This window comes from Ceratotherium simum, unplaced genomic scaffold (assembly GCF_057802395.1).
Source record: "Ceratotherium simum simum isolate JZ-2026a unplaced genomic scaffold, ASM5780239v1 HiC_scaffold_43, whole genome shotgun sequence".
Lineage (NCBI taxonomy): Eukaryota > Metazoa > Chordata > Mammalia > Perissodactyla > Rhinocerotidae > Ceratotherium > Ceratotherium simum.
Window position 1 is genome coordinate 1,932,522 of NW_028261259.1, and position 20,200 is coordinate 1,952,721.

General features: G+C 41.3%; 2 long non-coding RNA genes and 2 pseudogenes across 5 annotated transcripts; all 4 read left to right on the top strand.

Annotated features, from left to right (window-relative positions):
* Position 1: 1 nt before the first annotated feature.
* LOC147911362 (uncharacterized) lies at positions 2–1,592 on the top strand. Its single transcript, XR_015551035.1, has 3 exons — positions 2–1,028; positions 1,134–1,314; positions 1,572–1,592. It is a non-coding gene; the product is annotated as an uncharacterized LOC147911362 (long non-coding RNA).
* A 6-nt stretch (positions 1,593–1,598) lies between these two features.
* On the top strand, positions 1,599–12,488 carry LOC147911363 (uncharacterized). Of its 4 annotated transcripts, none has more exons than XR_015551039.1 (5): positions 1,599–1,649; positions 3,873–4,109; positions 4,251–4,368; positions 4,864–5,037; positions 11,749–12,488. It is a non-coding gene; the product is annotated as an uncharacterized LOC147911363 (long non-coding RNA). The 4 variants fall into 4 exon arrangements; XR_015551036.1 differs by having other exon boundaries at positions 4,254–4,368; XR_015551037.1 differs by lacking the exon at positions 11,749–12,488 and adding an exon at positions 11,424–11,676 and having other exon boundaries at positions 4,254–4,368.
* LOC147911364 (10 kDa heat shock protein, mitochondrial pseudogene) lies at positions 6,724–11,400 on the top strand (annotated as a pseudogene).
* A 2,514-nt stretch (positions 12,489–15,002) lies between the features above and the next one.
* Positions 15,003–16,121, top strand: LOC147911365 (methyl-CpG-binding domain protein 3-like 2B pseudogene; annotated as a pseudogene).
* The last annotated feature ends 4,079 nt before the right edge of the window (positions 16,122–20,200 follow it).

A 20,200-nucleotide genomic window follows, 5' to 3' on the forward strand; every position in this document is an offset into this window, starting at 1 on the left:
AGGACGTGGAGAGAAAAGAGCGTGCACATCACTGATTACCCTGGCGGAGCACTGGCTGGCAGCTCGGGGAGGGTTAACTGTGTGGTGCGGAACAATGACTCCCAACTCTGGGCGCACGTCAGAACCTCCTGGCAGCTTTCAGAGACCTCAGCCCGGATCCCACCACAGACGATGGAACTGGAATCTTGGGGGGGTGAGCCTGGGCATGTGTATGTTCTAAAAACTCCCCAGGCGATTTTAACGAGCAGCCAGGGTCCGGAATCACTGGTGTGGAACCAAGAGTGTAAAGCAACTTGAAGAAAATATCACAACAGATTCTAAAACTCGGATGTTTTAGGAAAAAATTAACCAAGAAGTCAATCTGATACTTAGAAGCAGAGACAGAAAACAAAAAAGAGAACACAGGAAGCAACCTACGTGCGGAGGGCCAGAGGGAACGGGGAACCCACACTGGAAGAGCCACAGGCAGGTCCAGTCCACATACTACCATAGCGACAGACCAGTTCTCAAGCTCCAGTCAGCATAGAGGACGCTGACAGCGAGGGCTGGGTGAGGGTCGCCCCTGCACACAGTGATGAGGAGAGCAGGCCCCAGGATTGACAGGGTCCCATCCTGACCGTTCCCCTAACGAGCCACAGAGCAAGTCCCTCGCTTCTAAGAACGCGTTTCCTTCTTTCTCAAGAGGGGATAACGGCAGCATCTGCCAGGGAGTCAGGAATGAACAAGGCAGACTGATCATCAGGACGACAACGGCAGCCACGCTCGGGATACTGCCTCTGCCATGAGAAAGCTAATGCCTATCACACAAGGTGACTCTCTTGTGGACACTAAGGGTGATGCTGGGGACAGACTGTGCGCGTGGGAGACCGAGGTGGGACTTTGCGGAGCCGCACACCTTCATCTTGCAGAGGAGCAGACGTGACTCTGTGCTCCTGCTCTGGGATTCTCGCCTGTGTTCCCTGTCTCTGCCCTCCTCTTGGCGAGCCTTCGGGAACAGGCAGCCAGCACGAGTGAGGAAGGAGGAGAAGGTGAGTGGAAGGGCTTTACCTTGATGGTGGGGATGAAGGCCGTGGAGAGGTGGGAGCAGAGGCGGGGGACAGGGTCAGCTTGCTGACGTCCTTGTCCTCTCGCAGGGCGCTGGCGATGGCCTGCTGGCACAGCAGCTGCAGGCCGGACACGCGGTGCTCCACACGGACCACGTACAGGGCTGGTCCTGATGCCATCAGCAGCCGCGAGTCCCGGTGTCCCCAGCAGATGGAGATGATGGGGCGCTGCCAAGAAGTGAAGGGAGACTACACTTAAGCTGTCGCTCTTGTAAGCAAAGATCATGCACGCTTGTGTCAAGCCAAATCAAGTGACCTGATAGTTCTTGAGGATATTGGTTTTAAAAAGCACAAGAGAGGATGTTAAATACCATATTACAAAAATTCAGTATTTCCATTGCAAAGCAGTTAGATCCCCAGGCCACAGCACAAAGCGCTGGAAAAGTTTTACAAAGTTCTTTTACACGTATTATCTCATTTAATTTGGTGCCATAAAACCTAACTCAGCTCTTATGACGTTTCTCCCAGGAGATGCAATCAGCCTGGGGGCCTGTACCGCATATTCCTTACTGAAGCTCTGCTATCTGCAACCCCAAGTAACTGGTGGTAGGTATTCCCATGGCTTGGGGAGGTGGGGAGGAGGCAGACCAGACGGCTCTTCCCTTTTGTCCCCACAGGGAGCATTTTAGAGTCAAACCATCACTGGATTTGGGGTCACGAGCTATGTGACCTGGGAACTATGATGTAACCCTTGGAAGTCTCCTACTTTCTCATGAGCAAAGTGGGAGCTGTGAGGACTAAAGGAGATGAAACACGTCAAGTGCTCTGGGACCTATCACCAGTTATAACCCATAGATATTAAGTCACTGATATTCTCAGCCATCCTCGAGCTGATGGGGCAGAAAGAAAGTAGAAAGCTATCTGGAAAGGGGAGAGAGGGGAACACAGCTCCTGTGGCAGCTGCTCGAGGGGTCTGTGGCCATCATTTGCTTTGAAAAGGCAGGCTGAAATCCAAATGTGCAAGTTAGAAACTAGTTGTACTGAAAAAAATCCAAAGCTTTAGGGGTGCCATCTATGTAAGATGAGCCAAGGAAGAAAGAGGGAGGTGGAGGGAGTGATGGGGAAGCAGCGAGGGAATTTCTTCACTCCGATCTGGACAGATGGAGTTCTAATTTAATGAGGTCTTGAGGGGTTTCAATGATCAGAAGTGGGGCTATCAGATCTTTTATATGAATGACAGATAGGAACAGAGTTTTCCCAACACTTTAGTGACAAACATCAAGATAAAAGGAACACATGAAGACACTTGCTTAAAATCGCCTCCAGGGTCGGCTAATCCTGGTTTGAACTTCAAAACAAAATGCCAGGCTGAAGATAATTCATCTTCCATTTCCATCACAGTGAGGCCAGGCAGCCACAGCCTCGTGGACGAGGACCACGGAGCCTAGAACTCAAGTCTGGGGGCTTCCGGCGTACTTCCAAGATGGGCCTCCTTATGAGAGGATCCCACACGGAGGGTAGACCCCAGAGAGGGGCCTGTTAATTTAGAGCAAGGCAGAATCTCTGCTGAAGACAGGGCAGACAGCACATTAAAAATACACACCAAATGTATTTGGGATCATCAACCCCCTTACGTGCAGGTTAGGACTAAAGTTCTATTCCTACCAAAGTCATGCTTAATCTTAAAGATACACACCACCTGCCACCCCTGAGCCTCCTAAGATAATATGTACAACTTAGAGCTCAAGTCATGAAGGACAGTTTTCACTTAGCACAATCTGACTGGTTGGAACTGGCTGCAGAAATCTCAGACACTGCTTTCTCCCAATTTCCCATTACTTTTGAACCCATTTATCTGACATGCCAAGGGTTATGGTGTACGAATTACATATATATATATTTTTTTTTATCCTCCTGTGTCCTCCCTCCTTCTGGTTCTGTTTTTCGTAGTAACTATCTCTATGTAACAGTTGATTACAATTTTGGGGAGGATCTTACATACTTATCATAATGACAGTTTTATATATCTCTTATGTCTTTGTACAAAAGAACTTAAACCACTTAGAGTTTCAAACTGGATAAAAATCCTCTCTGTTACATTTACATGTACAATCACTAAGCATCATAACAAAAATAACAATTATGTCTTAAAAACTTACCTACGTTCCAATAGCACATTGAGTTATCTTGATAAGCACATATATTATCTCATTTAATCTTAACTCTACCAGGTAGGCATCACTATTCCTGTTTAACATATGAGGAAACTGAGCTAAGAGAAGCTAAGTAACTTGGTTACAGCCACTAAACAGGAGAGCTGCAATTCTCACCCGTTTCCCTCTCAACCCCACAGCTTATGCTCATCTTACTACAAGGTGCCACCACTCTTTTTTTTTTTTTTTTTGTGAGGGAGATCAGCCCTGACCTAACATCCATGCTAATCCTCCTCTTTTTGCTGAGGAAGACCGGCTCTGAGCTAACATCTATTCTATTGCCAATCCTCCTCCTTTTTGTTTTCTTCCCCAAAGCCCCAGTAGATACTTGTACGTCATAGTTGCACAGCCTTCTAGTTGCTGTACGTGGGATGCGGCCTCAGCATGGCCAGAGAAGCAGTGAGCTGGTGCGCGCCTGGATCCAAACTGGGGCCGCCAGTAGCGGAGCGCGCGCACTTAACCGCTAAGCCACGGGGCCGGCCCGGGGCCGCCTCTCTTAAGTGTCAGTATAGCGATACAACCACCTGAGAACGCGTAATGGCCCACTACCAAACTTAACTGTCTGCCCATCACAGATAATAACGAGCCCAAATTCTCCCCTCTGGTCTCCCCTTAGTTCATTTGCTCAAGGCCATTTTACCCAGAAACAAACCGAACAACATGTCTGTAGAAGAGACACACAGACAAGAGGAGAAACAAGCCGCATAAACAGCCAGCCAAGGGACAAGGACTGGAATGATTCCTCACGGCAGAAAAGGATCCAGAGGTCACGTGGGCCCACAAGCAGGGATAAAGTAGCCAAGGAGTCCTGGTAGATGAGCAGGAAGCAGCAGTGGGACAGCCTGTCTCCGAGGTGAGGAAGGACCGTGCTACTTCATGCTGGGCCTTGCATCAAGGAGAAAACACAACTGCTTGTTGTGTTTGTACTTGTGATGCAGACAGACCCTAATGAAGTAAATTGTTTACTGATTTTTTTTTATTGTTTTTGTGTCAGTAGATTGTCCGAGGATTAAAAAGTAAGCCGCATTGTTTGGTGGAGAGCCCTACAGGAAGTGGGAACAGCTTAGTCTTACTTTGTGGTGCTTTAGCGTGGCAACAGGCTCTTCTTCGTGGTAAGTGTTTGGTTGATATATTCAGCTTGATTATTGGGACTTGAAAAAAATATAATAAAGTACTTTTTATCCAGAATGATTCATTTAAGGAAATAGCAGTAACTAAGAATATACTTTTGGTCTTTCTTTTAATCCTCCCTGCTTGATATTTTAATGAATCTCAATATAAACGAATACTCAAGTGGTTGTGCCTTTATTACATTATTAATCTTTGACTATTATCTTTTTGTAAGTTATGTAAATTGATGATAATTTCTCTATAAATGTCTCTGACAGCATAAGTGTTTCTCTCCTGTCCTAATTTGATGCTACAGACAGGGTGACCAACTTGTCCAGATTTGCCAGGTACTTTCCCAGGTTTAGCCCTGAAAATCTTACAGCCTGGGGGACCTCCCAATCCTGGGCAAATTCGAGTGGCTGCTCACTCTAGCTGCAGAGGATGATTAATGTTTGTTTAATTAGAAATATTGTGAATAGAGGTTCTTTCACTTTGAGGGAAGCCAGCGGATGAAAGCTTAAGCGAAAAAGCTGAAGTGCCGTTGTCACGTCGTTGTACGTGCCACTCAAAGAGTGTGACAAACGATGGCGAGGGCCGAGGAGCTTCACGTCATTTCAGCAGTCCAAGTCCACCACCTTCTGAAAGAAATGGCACTTCATCAACTTGTCAAGGTAGGTTATATTTTTGCCTGGGTCTGTTGGTATGTGTAATAGGAACCTTCATTACTGTTGTTATGAGACCTAATTTGATAAATTTGATGAGCATAATTCATTAGGTACCTCCATCTAATTTCTCTGGAATTATTTTTAGATAACACAAGAGTGGTCAGAAATCCTTGGACTACTTTATTCTTGGCTTGGCTTTTAATTGATTTGGACATTTTGCTAGCTTAAATCATTTTTTGAAGCAGGCAAGGCAAAATAAATGATATTCAGAAATTGATGTTATTTGTAGGCAGGATTGTTAATTATAAGTTAGAATTTTAGAAAACATTGATTTGTATTGTAAGACAAAATCTAGTCAGCCTCATTCATTCTTGATAAGTTTGCATGAACTTCTGAAGCCAGTATCCTGCATGAGGATGAGATATGTTTTAGGTATGATCCTTGAATAGTTCTAATTAGATTTATTTAAGTGAAATATATTAAGAATAACATAAGACTCTTAATTTTTAAAAAATATTTCTCTGGCTTTGACTATATGGAAAAGATTGGTCGTTATTTGCCTAAGCCAGAAACCTAGGAGACATCCTGTACACGTTGCTCTACCTTGTTTCTCCGTGCAAATCTCTATCTGCATTGACAATTCCCTGGTCCAAACCAACATCTCTTGTTTAGAGCATGCAATAACTTCTTTTCCTGCTATCACTCGTGCCATTCTTTCACTAATCACTGGCAGGGAGAAAAGAGGTGGCCATGACTGACTTAAGTCTCAACATATCCACTTCCTAAAATCAAGAATGGAGTCATCTTGCTCTAAAGCACATGACTGTGTGTGGAGGAGGGTGGCTGCTGGAACCCAAGTGTGATTCTGTTAGGAGTGAGGAAGAGGAGATGGAATAGTTACTGGAGAGGTGACCAATAGTGTTGTCTACACTGTTTTGACCCTTAGCCCTTTTGACTTTCTTTCCATTCCTTCAAAGGGTCATGCTTTCTTCTGCCTCAGAGCCTTTGCTTGTGTTAGTGTCTCTTCTGAGGAAAGTTACATCTTCAACTTGTTATCCTCCTCTTCCATTAGGTATCGCTTACATTTCACTTCCTTGAGGGAGCCATGCTGACCTTTCCGTTAGATCAGATTTGGTTTCCCTGTTATTTTGTGTCATCTCACTGTGTGTGTCTCCTTCACAGCACTTGTCTGTGAAGTGTTTATTATCCATGTGTCTGTGTGCATCTTTTATTGATCTCTGCTTCCCCTAGCAGACTGTGTTCTCCGTGAGGTCAGGAGCCATGTCAGTTTGCTTACCATTGTAACCCTGGAACCTGGCAGAGTGCTTGGCGTATAGTAGGTGCTAGATAACTATTTGTTGTGTGAATGAATGGAGTTGATTTTGAGCTAATTATAGAAACTCTGGTTTATAATATTTATATACAACCTGTATTTTTTTTAGAAAAGCTTTATTGAAACATACTTGACAAAACAAACTGCATTTATTTAAATGGTAGGCTTTGGGGTCCTCGCGTCAGGGCCTGTGCAGGGCCCTCCTGGCGAATCGCGCGCGCGCTGCCTCGCCGCCCCCTCGCGCGGGGAGGGGCGGGGGCCGGGGGCGAGCGCGCCTGCGCGCAGGGTGCCTTGTCCCAAGTTCACGTGTCTGGAGGGTGGGACTGCGGGTCTCTGCTTGCAACGCGGCGCTAGAGCGGAGCGTGGGCTGAGGCGGCCGGAGTCATGGCAGGACAGGCATTTAGAGAGTCTCTTCCCCTCTTTGACGGAGTTTTGGTTGAAAGGAGTGCAGCCGAAACTGTAACCAAAGGAGGCATTATGCTTCCAGAAAAATCTCAAGGAAAAGTATTGCAAGCAACAGCAGTAGCTCTTGGATCCGGCTCTAAAGGAAAGAGTGGAGAGATTCAACCAGTTAGTGTGAAAGTGGGAGATAAAGTTCTTCTCCTAGAGTACGGAGGCACCAAAGTAGCTCTAGACGACAAGGATTATTTCTTATTTAGAGATGGTGACATTCTTGGAAAGTATGTAGACTGAAATGAATCACTATTGAAATGGCATCACGTGAAGCTGCCCATTCCACTGAAGTACTGACATCTTTCATCATGTAAATAATTTCCATGTCTCTCTTTTATAATAAACTAATGATATCCAAACTAATGACATCCCGTGTCTCTAAAATTTAGTTTCACTGTACTGATATAAACATTTCCAAATAAAAATATGTAAATGAAAAAATATAAAATAAAATAAATGGTATGCTTTGATAAGTTATGGCATCCACCATAAGGTGTACCTCCATGAAACTCGCAGTCAGCGTCAAGATAGTGAACATATCCACTACCTTCAAAAGTTTTCTCATGCACCTTTGTTATCCCTCCTTCCCACCCCTCTGTGACTTTCTCTCCCCAAACAACCACTGATTTGCTTTCTATCACTATAGATTAGTTTGCATTTTCTAGAGTTTATATAAATGGAATCAGACAATTTGTACACCAATTTTGTCTAGCTTCTGTCACTTAACATAATTCTTTTGAAATTCATCCATGTTGTGTGTGTCAACAGTTTGTTCCTTTGTGTTGCTGAGTAAGGTTCTGTTCTATGGATATACTACAAATTGTTTATCCAGTCACGTGTTGATGTATATGTGAGTTGTTTCTAGTTTTGGGCTATTACAAATAAAGCTGCTATGAACATTTGTATGTAAGTCTTTGTTATGGACATGTGCTTTCCTTTTTATGGGCAAATACATAAGAGTAGAATGAGTGGATCACTTATGTTTAACTCTTTAAGAAACTTCCAAACTGTTACCCAAAGTGTTTATACATTATACCATTTTATATTCCCACCAGCAGTGTCCGAGAGTTCCCATTTCTCTACATCTTTGCTTACACTTGGTATGGTCAGTCTTGTCTGCCATTCTAATAGGCATGTAGTGTGGTATCTCATTGTGGTTTTAATTTGCATTTCGCTGATGACTTATGATGTTGAGCGTCTTTCCATGTGCTTATGAGCCATCTGTATATCTTCTCTGATAAAATGTCTTTTTGAAACTTTTGCCTGTTTTTTTTTTCTTATTGTTAAGTTTTGAGAGTTCTTTATATATTTTGAATACAAGTGTTTTTCTATCAAATATAGTTTTAGGTTTTACTGTTAGGTCTAAAATCCATTTCGAGTTATTTTTGGTATATGGTGTGAGGTATGGATCCAAGTTCATTTATTTTGCCTATGGATATCTCATTGTTCAGCACCATTTATTGAAAAGGCTATCCTTTATCCACTGCATTGCCTTTGTTCCTTGGTAAAAAATCAGTTGTCAATATATACACAACTTGCATTTTAGCATCATTGTGAGTTTGGGCTGTTTAGAATAGTCTCTTGAAGCATCAGATGCGATAAATCAGGGTTGGATTCTTTCTATTTTTAAGCAAATTCTTTAGTAAGATATAAGCTAAATACAGAAAAGCATACAAATCCTAAGTGTATAGCTTGATGAATTTTCACAAAGTAAACACACTCGTGTATCTACCACCTAGATAAAAATAGGACATTACCAACACCCTACAGCCCCTTCTTATGCTCTTTTCTAGTCACTATCCTTTCTCTCCACAGATATTGGCTATCCTCCCTTCTGTCACCATTGATGAGTTTTGCCTCTTTATAGAAATGGAGTGATATCTGTACTCTTGAGTCTGCGTACTTTTGCTTAACATTGTATTTTGGGGATTCATTTGTGTTGTTGCATATAGTAGTAGTTCTTGTTGTGGTATATTATTTACTTCTATGAACATATCACAGTTTATTAATCCGTTCTGCAGTTATTAGACATTTGGATGGTTTCTACATTAGACTTTTAATGCTTTTATGAACATTCTTGTTCATTCTTTTGCAAATAGGTAAGTATTTTCTGTTGGATATATCCCTAGGAATGGCATTGCTGGTCATAGTGTATGGATATGTTCAGCTATAGTAGAGACTGCCAACATTTTCCAAAGTGGTTGAACCAGTTTATGCAACCCCTTCCCTACATCCAGTAGTATATGGGAATTACGTTGTTCAGCATTCTTGTTAACACTTGATATGTCCAGTCTTCTAAAATTTTAGCCATTCTGGTGCATGGATGGTGTTCTCGTGAGTTTGAATTGGTATTTCTCTGGTGACTAATGAGGTTGAGCATCTTTTTATATGTTTATTGGTCATTTGAATATTCCTTTTAGTGAATTGCCTATTTAGATTGCCCATATTTCTATTGGGTTGTTTCTTACTGATTTCTATGAGTTTCTTTTTTTTTCCAAATATCTTCTGGATATGTCTTGTTTCTTTATAACTTTGTATTTTAAAGACTTAACCCCTCCAATAAGCTTCCTGCAAATGTCCCTGCTGTAGAGAAGAGGAAGATAAGCCTTTTGGTCTATGCAAATAATATGATTTTTTTTTTAATCAATTGGGGTAAATCTCATTTGGCACATGGCAGTTCAGTTTTTCTAAAACTAAATTATTGTTTTTGGTAGACGTTCCCTGGCCTTTAATGGGCCCATGCAAATTTGCCCCTTGATTTATTTGGGACAGGGTTTCTCAAAAGTGGCACTATTAAAATTTGAATTGGATAATTCTTTGTTGTGGCAGCTGTCCTGTGCACTGTGGGGTGCTTAGCAGCATCTCCCAGGCCTCAACCCACTAGAGGCCAGTAGTACCTACCCCCCACTTTGTGACAACCAAAAATGTTTCCAGACGTTGCTGAATGTCCCTGGGGTGGGAGGTGGGGGTGTTAAAATTGCCCCGGTCGAGAAACACTGATCTAGATTTGTTTTGTGGGTATTTTACCAGTTTGCCAGGAAATTACAGAGCTCAAAATTACGTGTCTTTTCTAAAATACATATGGAAATACAAAGGACTACGAATAGCCAAGATATTTTTTAAGCAGCAGGTCAAGGTGAGAAGACTTGATCTATGAGATATCCTGATTTATTATATATAAAGCTATAGTAACTAAAGCACTTTGGTATTAGCACAGTGTTAGACCAGTGGAAAACAGTAGAGAACCCAAATCCAGTTCCACGTGTATCCAGAAACTTGATTTCTTTTAATAGAAGTGCTCTTACAGAGCAGAGGGCAAAGGAGGGGCGTTTCTTTAAGTGGTCCTGGGACTATTAGATATCAGTATGGAAAAAATTCAAATTGGAACCCTACTTTACTCCGTACACAAAAATCCATTCCAGGTGGATTAAAGACCTAGGCATGAAAGGCAAAACTATTAAGGTGTTAGAATATAGTGGTTTTCAAACGATGTTCTTAAGAGTCTTAGAAAAAACATGGCTTGTAGTGGGAAGGGGACAGTGGATCAGGGAAGTTCTAGGTCTTGCGTGCTCTTTTGGAAATTTTAAACGCTATTTCTTAAAAAACTGTAGTCCTCCTCAGAAAAGGCTTGAAAACCCGTGCTGTGTGGCATAGATAGCCTTCTGTGTTTGTGCAGACTCAAGCTTGTTTTTTTTTTTGAAAATAGTATTGGACTTGCTTATAGGGCTTTCTCCCCTAGTAGTCTGTAAATCCTTCAAGGCCAGGGACTGGTTTTTTTTCATTGTTTTTCCATGGGGTCTGGAATTGTATGGACTCAATAAAATAAATGCTTGTTAAATGAATTCAAGAACTGGGAGTGGAGGGAATGTATAGAGAAGAGCAGAGAGGAAGAAAGGTGCTTTGAAGAACACTCTCATTTACAGAAAGGGAGAAACCAATGTATTTGAATAGTTAAGAACCGTGTTACAGATATTAAAGAGAAAGCAAATGCATTTATTCTGTTGCAAGAATACAGAGTGTTATGTTTGGCTGTATACCTAGAGGTTATGCTTATGGATTTTAGAATCAGACAGCAGGAGTCAGTCCTATCTAGGCTCTGCCTCTTACTAGCTAAACAATATTGGGCATGAACTTGACTTCTTTAAAACCTAGTATTCGCACTTATAAAATGGGAATAATATTATTCGGTGATTTAAGAGGTCGTTGATGACCTTGAGCTAGAGCTTTCCGTATTGTGGGATTAAAAGCTAGATTATAGGAGCTTGATTCTACTATATTGTTAAGCCTAAAGAACCTTGAGAAGCTTAGTAGGAAACAAACATTGAGACACTGTAAAGAACGATTTTTATAGAAATGAAATACATTTTCTTGAGAGAATCTTACAGTTATATTTTTTAAGCCACGTTATTGGGAGTGGTCTACAAAAGCATAAAGCTACAATTGGACTTTCCTGTTGAAAGTATATTTCTCAAAATGTTTGCTATCTCTTTGTTAAGGTAAACTGAGTGGTAAAGTGCTTTTAAACATGTTGAGCATTTCATGTTTTAAAGTATGTTAGGAAATTTTTAGAAATAAATCATACATCTTGATTCCAATATTTTTCTAGAAAAATTTCCTGGAGCAACCCCTGATGGCCTAGCGGTTAAAGTTTGGCATGCTCCGCTTCAGAGTCTCAGGTTCAGTTCCCAGGCGCGAACCACACCACTCATCTCTCATTGACTATGCTGTGGCAGTGGCTCATGTAGAAGAACTAGAAGGATTTACACGTAGAATATAGAACTATGTAGTGGGGCTTTGGGAAGGGAGAAAGAAGAGAGGCAGATTGGCAACAGATGTTAGCTCAGGGCAAATCTTTCCAAGCAGGGAAAGAAAAAGAAAAATTGCCTAAGTGTAAGTTATTTATACTCATATTTTATGACTTCTTATATAAGACTCTCCTGAAAAAAACTATACTGGCTGCAAAGCTATCTGCCAATAAACAGGTATCCATATGGAGAGATGAAAATGGTGATTTTCAAGTAGAGAAGAATTCAACCCTTATAAACTACACAGTAGGTAAACAGAGTTTGTTGGCAGTGAAGTATTCCCGTTAGTTCTAGTAGAACAAGGTAGCCAAGCATCAATCAAGATTTCAGTGGTGCTTGTAGAGAGTAGTTGGGTCATGTCACAGACGTAAATTGTAAATTATTGTAACTTCATTTTATATAGTTACTCATTACAAAGGAGTTTATTATTATACTAGATTATTGAGGCTAACATCATTAAAATGAAACTGCATGGTGCTTTCTTATATAAGAGGAATTTGACAGTAAACTATTTACTTAAGGCATATACTGATAGTATAGCTACTTTGTACTTTTAATTCTTCTGTGGTTTTGATCTAATAATGGCATTTTGGGGGGTCAAAATACCTTTTTTTAGAAACCTTGATGCAAGCATATGCTGTCTTCAAAATCTTACTTCAAATAAAGCAATAGAGGCAAGTTGGAAGTAAAAGCATGGAATACATAAACAAAATAAGGGAATTATGGTGCCAGTTATCAATGGATTGCCCCTGTGTAACAACATCAGAGTGTTGCCCTCTATTGTCTGTTCTGCAATAATGGAGCTGCACCCAGTAGACATTTCTCTTTTGCACCTGGCAGGGGTTAAGCTTTTGTCAGAGAAGGTTTAGGACAAATGGCCTTCCTTCCTAATTCCAGGGTGCTTCCATTCTTTCCCGTCTCTGGAAAATTTTTTACCCACAATGTGATTGGTCTTTTTTGAAAAATATTCAGTTCTGTGCTCAAATATCACCTCATCAGTTAGTCCTTCCCTAATCTCTTCATCATCAATAATTGTAGGTGGGCGGCCCCATGCCGTAGCCGTTAAGTGCACACGCTCCTCTGCTGGTGGCCTGGGTTCAGATCCTGGGCAGGCACTGAGGCACCACTTGTCAGGCAAAGCTGTGGTGGCATCCCATATAAAGTTGAGGAAGATGGGAACTGATGATAGCAGAGGGCCAGTCTTCCTCAGGAAAAAAAAAAATGAGGAGGATTGGCATAGATGTTAGCTCAGGACTGATCTTCCTCACAAAATAAATAAATAAATGAAACAATTGTAGGTAATTTCTTTCCCTTTATCCCTCCTTGCTGTTCTTCCTCCATCACTCCCTGTGTCTCTGTATCTCTGTGTAGCCCTTACTGTTTATTACAGGATCTAATTATACCTAACACTATATTACACATTGATTAGTCCCTTTATTAACTCATTCCTTTCTCCAAGGTTAAAAAAAACAGGGGCAGTGACTTTTAAGTTAAATTCTGGATCATGGGTTTTAGTACATAACTTGGCTTATAGTAGGTGCTCTATAAATGGGAGGATCAACTAATTTTCCCTCCACACTGGGACATGTTGGAGAATGAAAGGGATGGTATTAATGATTATGGCAGGACAACAGGGATGAAGTGAGATTTATGACTTCACTTGTAAAAAGTATCTGAGGGGGCCGTCCCAGTGGCGCAAGGGATTAAGTGCACACGCTCTGCTGAGGTGGCCGAGGGTCTGCCGGTTCGGATCCCAGGCTTTCACCAAGGCACTGCTTGTCAAGCCATGCTGTGGCGGCGTCCCATATAAAGGAGAGCAAGATGTGCATGGATGTTAGCCCAGGGCCAGTCTTCCTCAGCAAAAAAAAGAGAGGATTGGCAGATGTTAGCTCAGGGCCGCTCTTCCTCACACACACACACACACACACAAAAAGTATCTGAAGACAGGAAAGAGAGATTGTAAAGGAAGGGTGCACTGATTAGGTTTACATTTTAAATAGATTATTGTGGCTAGAGTCTTATAATGGATTACAGACAGAAAGGATTTGCAATATTAGTGATAACTTATTGCAGTACACCACAAAACAGATTCTATCCTTGTATGACTGCAGTCAAGTGAATTTGTTTGAAAATTTTAGAGAGTATTTTTTGGAGTTCGAAAAATTTCTTTCGATAAATATATTGTGCACTCTCTAAGGGCAAAGCAATGAGTGAATATGGCAGTGTAAAACATTACAGTTCACATCAGTCTTCACTTCATGGAGTATCCAATTTAGTGAGAAAAACACTATGAGAGAAATAGATGATAATACACTTACAATTAAAAATTTTAAAAATTAACAGAGAAAATGTGACATTACTTTAGATGGCTGGATCAGGAAAGGTCACTCTGTGGAAATGGTATTTTGTAGGAATCTGAAAGGTGCTCAAGAATTATTCAAAAGTGCAGAATCTTTGGGTGGATTCAGGAGGCTGGACGGATGGTTCATTGATGTACCAGTATGGGGTGGCAGGGTGTCCAAAATGACACTCAGGTGTAGACAGGATATCAGTACCAACAAGTGAGATTAGGGGACCCTGAGATATGGGTGATTATTTGGAGAACTGGTTGGTTCATCTTGGGACCTGCTCACTGTGAGCTGTGTCATTGAGTTATCACTGATGTGGTGAGTGGGCAGATGAGTATTTTGGTCTCAGGGTTGAAGCCAGATCTGTGCTAATTCTATGGGCATTTCTAGTTCACTAATGGTATTTGAAGCCAGGGAAATGGATGGGATGACCTAGCTAGAAGAGGGTGTGGATGTGGAACAAATGTGAGAGCAGGATTGACTTCTAAGAAGCATCAATTGTTGTGTTAAATCAGATGGTGGAGCCCAGATTAACAGGGAGGAGTAGGAGGAGAGAGGAAGAGTCAGGGGAGGAAAAATGGTTATTTACAGTGGATAGAACTGTGGGATGGGAATATGGTATGTGTGAGTTATTTACTTATGAACAGGAGAATATTTGAGTGATGATGGGACGTGGGTGTGCAAGTGAAGTGAGCATCAAATTGCTGAGAGGAATGTGATTTCATTAGAGATGAGGCACTAAATTACTATGCTCTGGGCACACAAGCATCTAGTTTTCATAGTCCTTTCTGCCCTTGACTCATATCAGCTTGATGTCCCAGGATGTAGTTCTCAGTGTGTGGTGCCTGTGCCAGCAGCATCAGCAGCATCCGGGAACACTTAGAAGTGCAAATTCTTAGCCCTCCCCAGGCCTCCTTGGGTGGAGGTCCAGCAATCTGTGTTTTAAAAACCCTCCAAATGATTGTGATGCACAGGGCAGTTTAAGAGATATTTCTCCAGGATACAGGAGGGTGGAAGATCCAAATGAGGTGAGAACATTCTCCATGGCTGGCAGTCTGCATCCCCCATTTTATTCAAATTTCACATTTCATTTTGTTTTCACAGGGGAAGCTCAAAAGAAATATGATGCCACAGACTTCAGAGAAGAAAAGACAGGTCCATTTATCCAAGACCAAGATGAGACATCGTGAAAGGTCTGCACTTCCTATAAGACTCACCAGCTGCATTTTTAAGAGGCCAGCTACAAGGATGACTTCCTACCCTGGCACTGAGGTCAGGTACAGTCAAGGGGAGGAGACCTTGCAGAAGTCCCAGTAAGTCTGCGCACACAGGAGACTGCAGGGACTCCAGGCCTACAGCAGTGAAGGAGAACTTTTAAGTACTTTTGATATCACAAATACCTTAAATATAATTGCACCAGGTGGTCCAGGTGAATCCCTGGGCTGTGCTGGTGCTGGGTCTCGAAACCCCAGCCTCAATCCCACGGCCCCACAGTCTTCAGACTGGGCAGAGACGATCCCAGGAGTGGGTCTCGGTCTCCTCCAGCCACTCTACAGACAGCCTGTAACTTATGGGGACATCCACAGACAGAGTCAGAAAGTGAAAAAAGCAAGGGAGAGAGGGGCTGAGGCCCTGAGGGCAGCCAGGTTTGCCAGGGAGGCAGAGAGAGCAAGGAGCCAAGAATGATGTTCTGATACCTGATGGAAAATAGGAGAAGGTCATGCTGAAGAAGCCAAGAAGTGTGGCCCTGGGGAAGTCGTTCCCCATGAACAGCCCCCAGTTTCACTCGCCTCATTTAATGTCAACCCCACTTCTTGCTCTGGACTGTGATGCTTTGTCATTTTATAATTGTACTTCATTGAACTCTTTTGAGAGACATAAATGTGAAGAGTAGACAGTTGTGTGGGTGAAAGATCGGGTTTCATGTGACAGGAAAGAAGATCTTTACTTGTCCTTGTATACTGCAATTTCTGCTTACCATGATACTTATTCACTTTTATATTAAAGGTAATTTGGCTAAGGGTTCATTTAGTGTTTTTAGTTATATATTTTTTTAGAATAAGTGCACTCACGAAAAGATGATACTTAATGTAAAGAGATTATTTGTTAAATTTAAACTAATTTGATTCTATAAAGTCTTACTTTACCTAAGCTTGCTTTTATAGCTCATTCTAACATAAGTTGTATCTTTTTTTTTCCAAATACTAACTCAAATACAAGACGTTTTTATATAATTTAATTAGCCCTTCGACTACCGGTTACAGCCTTATCTGTTACCTAAAATTACCTCGGTAATTTTTTAAAATAAAGTTCACCTTTGATTCTTAACAAGGAAAATGTTGTCTGGGAGCATTTTGTCTTTGGGATGCTTGTCTTCCTACATATCGAGATGATGGAAGCATTGCAACAGAATGCTTGGGAAATCAACGCAATTGTTCAAACCTAGTAGGAAATAACTCTGTTCTCCTGTTATCGGGTCGCTTCTCGAAAAACTATGGATGAATACAGCTCTGCCTTCCTGTCCCACATTCTGTCCTTTCTGTCATTATTTTTCACGTATGTGTTGCTTTTCTTGTTCACGTTCTCTCTCTTCTGCTGTCTGCTATTCTCTTACCATAAATATCCATTGTTAACCAAGAGAATAAAATAAAAACTATATTTAAAAATAGTAAAATGAATGGAGTTAATCAATATGGTAAAAGAATCTGGTGAAATATCAGTGACTTCATATATTGGGCCAGAAAAGAACATCTGTTTTCACCTGTTTACCTACTGAATTAAGCCAAGTACATATAAGTCTGTGGGCTTCTAGATTGAGGAACTTTTTAGGGGGTGGGTGGAAGGAGAGAGAAGCATAGTATCCTCAGTGCAGACTCACAGGCCCTCTTTTGGAAATAGTTTTAACTATTAAAAACTCTCCGAACCTCCCGTTCTCCTAGTGATTTGGATACTTATTCTGTATGTGCTCCCTTCTCCTTCGAAAATGAACTAGGATTCCAGTGATCTGGCCTGCTAGCCAGATGCTTGAGAGGAAACCCTGGGAGCCATTTGTGATGGTTCTCAACCACCCTTGTATATTAGAATCATTTGACAAGTTAAACTATATAGACAATAGGGCTCTAACCTCAGAGATTCTGATTCATCAGAGACCCAGGTATAAGTACATTTTGTACAACCTTCCAAGTGTTTCTAATGTATGGTCAAGTTTGAGAATCACCAAGCATGAAAAGATATTAAAATATTAGAAAGGATTTCAAACCTTTAAAGCGAGTGTTGCATTCCCATTTCCACACCGATTTGAGAGCCTCACTAAGTCAGAGCAAATCCATTTACTGTTATTCTGATAATTTGTGAAATTCAGCTAGTAAAACACACACTAGAATGGCCATGTGGACGTTTTCTTTATACCACAGAGATCTGGGCTTCATAGAAATATGTGTATTTAACTTGGGCAGCCAAGACTTTGAGTGGCTGATAGTTCATGTGACCATGATGTTGACTTAAAGCTAATTATGCATTTATAGATGGTTAGCACAATTTGTCAGTAGTTTTCTCAGGACAAGTCAATATGTAAAAATCAAAATCGGTTATAAGAGATTTAGTATCTGAATTGACCACTTAAGGGATATTTTCTGGCATTCAACACATTTAGTATTAAAGAAAGGCATGCTCAACGAGATTCAGAAAAAAAGGAAATTTTTTACTGCCATGACATATGAGTTAATAAAACATATAAAGCTGCATTAATTAAAAATGTTGTTCCTGTTAGGGAAATAAGAAAATAGGTGAAATGAAGAAAGCAGAGAGTGTAAGAACTAAATTCATGTGTGTGAGGGATGCCCAGCTCCAGGGCTGCAGTAAGGCTAATGGTCACTTCCCCACCCAATTCACGAAAAAATTGCAAAATAGTACACAGAATTTATATACACACCTCACCATGTTTTACTTATCACATTGCATTTTGAAAAGGAGCATTTTAAATTAGCGGGTATCTAACGAATAAATAGAGCTGGTACATTTAGGTTCATATTTGGAAAAAATATCTACCACACAACATATTCAAAAATGTTGTGAGAGTCTTAAGTATATTCTATGTCTGCCCCTTTTCATGCCCAGTCCACAAGATGATGACGGTATGAAACTCACCTGGACTTCACAGTCTCTGGAAAATTTATTTTTGCCAAGTTGAGAAGAATTAGGGTTGATTTCTAAGAATGAAAAAAAGAAGAGAAGCTGGAGAGAGTTACTTCCTCAAGGTCAGGAACTATTTGACCTTACAAGATGAAAAAACATCTCCCCATTTTTCTTCTCAGATTCCTGTAGCATCAAGTATCTAAACGTGAGACAGGATCAAGTTTTCTAAAAAAAAAAAAAAATGTTTTGGAGACCCAGGGAAACAGAGTAGCATTAATGAAGAATGTTTACCTTCAAATGTTCCTGAATATTTCTCTCAAACTCCTTATACCATCTCTATAGACTATTCCCTATACTAGCCACGGTCCCTGTTTTATTACATAAAACAGTGTAACCTATCACCAGCATTGGTGGGCAAGAATTCTTGACATGATTTTTATGGCGTGTCCCCTGCCACCTTTTTTGACTATTGTTGTAGGTTGGGCTAAGACAGTGGTTCTCAAACTCTGGTGTGCATCAGCACTGCCTGGAGGGCTTCTTCAAACACGCTGCTGGGTCCCATCCCCACAGATTTCAATTCAGTAGGTCTGGGGTGGGGCCTGAAAATTTGCATTCCTGACAAATTCCCAAACATTCCACTCTCCTGGCTGACACGGATGCTTCTGCTTCTGAAGCAAAGACAACTCTTACCCAGCTTCATTAGTTTCTTCTCCTACCTGAAAGTGAAAATATCCAGTTATCAACTTGCACTCATTTCCTGACAGGACCATTTACAGAAGAAACCCTTGCTTCCTTAGCTTTCCTCAAAGCCACGTGGCATAAGGCCAGACCCTTCAATAGGCCCCTTCTAGCATCTTCTTACTGAGACACCGAAGCTTCCCAATGGGAGGTGCACTTTGCTGCAGCACATTAATAAACCTAACACTTTGGACGTCATATGCATTCCTGGTGGTCCGCAGGCACTGGGCTTTATCAATACTTACCCGTGCGTTCTTCCTCTTCACGTGTGAAGTTTGACTTTCCATTACTTGGAGCCAAACCAGGTTGAGGGGTACGAAGGTAGCTTCCAATTGGATAGGTCCAATAATTTTGGGGTGGTCAGTCAGTGGCATTCATCCTCATCTGTGGAATGGAGCAAACAGTTCATAATCAAACCAGCTGAATGTATACGCTCCAACTCTCCATTGGCAGTGGTGCCCAAGACGTTTCTCTGGACTGACAGCATCAGAAATATTTAGAGATAATTGTTGAAAATACAAATCCCAAAGTCAGTCTCAGACCCAGTAAAACGAATTTCAGAGAAGTTGGGACTCAGAATCTGATGTTTTCAGAAAAACCCTGGGTGATTTCATTCAGCATACAGGTTTGGGAGCCACTGATAAGGACAGCTGGACTGAAGAGATAAGAGATTTTCCTAAGATATTAAGAGCTTAAAAATTATCTGAGTGTATGTTCTTTGGGAGAATTCTTAGCAGTAACAGCCTGCTGTGCACAGAGGCAATAATTCTCCAGTATCATAGAGAGAATCAAAATGGGAGTCGAAGACTAACCTGTTCATACAATGTCCACATCTAGGACAGGGACTGGATAAATGGGAAAAGTCAACTGTTATGCTGTCACGATTCCCATTTGTTTCCTGGGTTTTAATTTGATAATGTGCACAGACTTCTCTATCTGCTTAGTAACGTTTCCAACTATGGATGGCCTTGGGCTTTGATTGAAAACCCTCGTCTATTAGGCTGTTATTGCAGAATGAGTTAAGACTCTAAGGTGTTGACTACTTTCAACATTCACTGTTATTTTTTTAAAGCAACCAATAAAAGAGAAAAATCAATTGTAGGCCTGGTGTCACATTTCGGTTCTATGACCTATTTTCTTCCTGGCATCTTTGCTCACTTCGGTAGGTTTTCTCTAGAATTTCACGTCATATTCTAAGGACCTGGTTCAATTTTGCTGCAACTAACTCTGTTCTGATTTTTGAAGGCTGTTACTCTATTTGGACTTACCGTTGCAATCTTCTGTGCCGTTTGTAAAATTCTCCCTTCCAGGACATGATATAAATCCTGTGTCAGTGGTAGATCGATAACCCTTTGTGA